Source organism: Rousettus aegyptiacus, unplaced genomic scaffold (assembly GCF_014176215.1).
Source record: "Rousettus aegyptiacus isolate mRouAeg1 unplaced genomic scaffold, mRouAeg1.p scaffold_m13_p_2, whole genome shotgun sequence".
Taxonomy (NCBI): domain Eukaryota; kingdom Metazoa; phylum Chordata; class Mammalia; order Chiroptera; family Pteropodidae; genus Rousettus; species Rousettus aegyptiacus.
In genome coordinates, this window is record NW_023416295.1 from 173,887,321 (window position 1) to 173,891,706 (window position 4,386).

General features: G+C 61.3%; 1 pseudogene; it reads left to right on the forward strand.

The window, feature by feature from the left end:
• Positions 1-1,086: 1,086 nt before the first annotated feature.
• On the forward strand, positions 1,087-1,205 carry LOC118614000 (annotated as a pseudogene).
• The last annotated feature ends 3,181 nt before the right edge of the window (positions 1,206-4,386 follow it).

A 4,386-nucleotide genomic window follows, 5' to 3' on the forward strand; every position in this document is an offset into this window, starting at 1 on the left:
ACAAGGGCCGGGCCTGCAGAGGCTGAGGCCGTCGAGCTGGTCAGGTAAGCCGAATCAGCAGACTGTGGAGAAGTTCCAGTCGGTGACGCTTCACTGAAGGTGGCCTCAAGAAGCAGGTGGTCACCTGGGTCCCGGGTATGGGATGAGCGCCACAGCAGTGGCCTCCACCCCCGGCAGCGGAGAGAGTTGGGGGGAGACCTCGGGGGTTTCTTGGAGACCATGGGCTTAAAGCCTAATTCACCGTAATCCGGGTTGAACTGGGGGAATGGCAATCCAGGCGAGGTGACAGCCTGAGGGGGCCCAAACAGAGGCCCCAACAGCCAGCCCTTCTTGAACAGAGTGAGATGAGCTCTAAGCTATAGACTGTATTTGAGTTAAAAAAAAAAAAAATGTTTTCTGGAAATCACACAAACTATGGAATGTAAAGGGAAGAAATGAGACACAGGAACACTAAGGGAAAAGAGAGATTTTAGCGAATTCACTTTTTTTCTGAGGATCCACGAGATCAGAGTGTCTGGGTGGCTCGGGTGGGGATCGTTCCTCCTGCAGAAATGACCTTGCTCACAAATTTTATGACTTGCCCAACGGCACGGATTTATGTAAAGATCACAACTTTAAAGAGGATAGAATGCATTTTCTGGTTGCTTTTTATGTTTTGGACGCATTTAGCCTTCTCCAGTTTTTAAGGAATGATTTTAACAGAGCGCAGACTCCTTCCGTCAGTAGCGAGGGGACAGGTTTAGGGACTGCGGCTCAGACATCCGGTGCCAACTAGCTTACAGGGATCCAAGTGTGAGAATCAAATTGTCATTTGATGTGTAGATTTGGCAAAGGCGCAGCACGCCTTGGAGATGGCGGTGTGGGCCCAAGCTGTGTGACAAGCGTTTCTGTGACTAATTCTCTTAGCCCTTGCTGGCAAAGTCCATCACGGGCTCAAAATTCAGTCTCCCTCATTTCATCAGCTCCTCTCGGGTTGAGTCAACAGACAGCGTGACCCCTTGAGAGTCAGAGGATGTTCGAGCTGGGTAGAATTTCAGGACACCTGGTCTGAGCCCTCTCATTAGATTAAAAGGGGCAGCAGCCCCGGTCTACGGCGGCATCATCTTGAACTTGCCCGATCTCGTCTCATCTCGGAAGCTAAGCAGGGTCGGGCCTGGTTAGTACTTGGAGGGGAGACCACCTTGGAATGCCAGGTGCTGTAGGCATTTACAAAAAAACAACTAAAAATATAATAAAGGGGCAGCTGCTGTGGCCCCACCAACAGCGGCAGGGCTGAACTAGAAGCCAGGGCCCAGCTCGTTCCAGTGTCTCCCGCGTCCCCCCACCTGGACCCCGTCTACATCCCAGCGCACGCCCTGCTTCTTGAATTAAGCCGCCTCCTCGTTGTCCTGTCAGTCACCTCCTCTGGCTCTGAACCTCTGCCGTGCCGGCTCCGCACCTCTGCCGTGCCCCTTTGCTGCAGAGGTGTGCCCGTACGCTGGGCCCAAGCACTGTCCCGCTGGAGACTCCGGACGCATGCTGAGCCATCGAACGGGGGCTTGAACCAGCAGAAGAACCCTCAGGGAGCGTCCACCGCAAAACATCCATCGAACGGGCAGAGGGACAGGCCGAGAGGGGGCCGGCGGCTCGCCCGGGTCGCACTGCCGCCAGAGACGAATGAGGACTCCAGGAGGCAGTGCTCGGCTCCCCTACCCCACGCCCGTCCGTCTGTGCCTGGGGACAAATGAGAGTGGGGTCCCAGGGAACAGAAGAGGCGGGGCTAACCCTGAAGGCGCCGAAATGGTCAGTGTCCCCTGGGCCCAGCCCAGGGCGCTGCTAGCAGGCGCTCCGTGAATGGCCAGTAAGAGGTGGAGCGCGGAGGGTGCCCAGCGAAGGTTCCTGCGGGCACCGCGGCTCTGGGCCGGAGGGGGAGCTGCGCAGGAAGGGCACCAGAAACGCAGTCTGTCCCGTGGGTTCGCCCAGGTCAGGGGAGCCAGCACCTCGTCGAGAAAGGCGTTCAGACGGGGGGAAGGGCAGGAGTGACCGGGGGCGTGACAGTAAGACTGCGGAAATAGGGCAAAGGCACGGAGCCGTGGGCCGGGGCGGGGCGGGGGGACACTCGCCTGGCTCTCGCCTGGGAGAAAACAGCCTCCAGCGGCAGAGCCAGCAGGCAGTGCGTAGGGGGTACAGGGCAGGTGGTTTCAGGAGAAATGCAATCCGCTGTAATCACTCAGCAACGACGAGGCGCTGATCACACACCAAGCTCAGGCCCGGGACAAGCTGACAGCACGGCCCTGCTCTCGGGGGGTCGCTGCCCACGGGGGAGACACCTGCAGGGCAGCGAGGCGAGTGGGACGAGAGGGAAGAGCAGGGGACGCTGGGGGAGCGGAGGGACCTGTTCGCCAGGGGGAGGCAGGGCCGGGCAGCACAGGCGAGGGGGTGGGAGTGGAGGGCGGCCCTGGCTGGGGCGGGGGCCCGCGCGCGGCCGGAGAGGGCCGCCGGCAGCAGCATGGCTGTCCCGGGCGCCGGCGAGCCCGTCGGGGGCTGACGTCCAGCCGTCAGGATGTCGGAAGGTGCTCTCTGGCTGGGCAAGCCCGGACCATCTGGCCAAGGTGCCAGCCCAGTCCGAAAAGGCTGCTTCTGCACGGAAGCCCGAAGACGGCATCACGTGGGTGGAGCCGGAGCCAAACTCTACAGAAAGGGTGGACCCCGAGGTCTCCCCAACCCACTGCAGAGAGCAGTCAGCTCGCCGAAAGCTGGCTAAACGTGTCCCACGCTAGGGACCTCCCAGGACAAGGCCTGCAGGTCTCCCGTCTGTATCTGCAGACCAGAGGGCGACGTCACCCAGCAGGGACTTCTCAACTGTCAACTACGAAGCTGTCAACTCTGACATGGCCGCCAGAGGGCGCTGGCCAGCAGGGCTGGGAACGGATGCCACTGGCGGGTTTGATTCGTGCTTCAAAAGCCATTTCTCGTTGTGACCACGTCACGGCGTGAGCAAGGCGAGGGTTATCTCCACTGGGGACACTGTGACGCTGGGCCAGAGGAATTAAGTGACTTACCGGCGTAGGTGGGAAGGCCTTCCTCACCCTCAGGGGAAAAAACGGGGCGCGTGGAGGAAAACAAATGACGGGTTCCCAGCGGCACGGTGTCAGAGACAGGCAGGGAGCCCAGGGTCAGTCCCGGCTCGGTGAGGAGCTGTTTGGGAGTAAAACCCTGTGACGGTCCCCCACATCCGTTCTGGGGTCTCACTGGCCTGTGGAGCCAGGCCAGGCAGCAGGGGCTCCTGCCTTGGGCCCTGACGTCCGGGAATTCTGCAGCAGTTGTGCCGGAGACTGAAGCCTGCCGAGGCTTCCCTCGCCCTCCAGGCCCTACTCCAATCCGCCTGCCGCGGGGTGCGGCTGCCCCGCCCCTTCCTTCCACCCTCCACGAGGCAGGAACCCGACGCCAGTCCCCACACGTTTCCGTCAGCGCAGAGCCAGACTGCCGGGTCAGAAGAAACCTCGGAGACATGCCGACGCCCCCCGGCTCCCCCTCACGGTGGGGGCTCTGGGTCACACACCAGGGGAACGGCCCCCCACAGCCCCAGCCTGCAGGCTGCTCACACACAGCGGCCAGGGGCGCGTTTCAAACAGGTCTGGTGACGATGCGGTTGGCCCCCTCGTGTGGGATCCACGGGGCTGTGCCTTTTCTGCCTCGCCGGGGCCCCAGCACCCGCGGCAGCGCCTGGCGCAGGAAGGAGCCAGGGGGTCCGAAGGGGGTCCGTCCAGGGCCGGAGGGCATTCCGCAACTCGGGACTCGGAGGTGGGGCACTGCCCCCCACGCTTCCCGCTTCACTGCCTTTACCTCGCTCTTCTCGTTTTAGGTGGTTTATAAACGATTTGGGGGGGGGGGGAACCCTCGAGATAGTCCATAAACCAACCTGGGGTCTAGGGTAATTCCAGATCCCTGAGACCTAACGGAACCGGTCCACTGGAAAGCAAACAGGGCGTCTCAGCTTGATCTGAGAACCTGTTTCTGGAACCTTCCCTCGTGAGGGACGGGGAAGACGGACTTCGAACTTCACAGAGGTGTGATGCCCACCACCCCCGCGGGCTGCCGCGTGGACAATGCAGCCTCCAAAGGCAGAGGCCCGAGACACCCGCACCCCAAATCTCCCCCTTGCTCTCCTCTTCTCCCCACCCTTCCTTGCACTTTGGCTTATCAAAGATCTCAAAGGTGAATAAATGGCAAGGTGGACTCAACCCTCGGAGTGTCTGATTCGGGGTAAACCAGCTGAACCCGACACAGGCCTGTGACCCCGGGCGGTCAGGCGCAGGGCCGGGGGGTCAGCAGGGCGCACACTCCTGCAGTGCTGAGGGGACCACGTGGGGCCCCTCCACCTGTCAGCACACGCTCGACACAAGG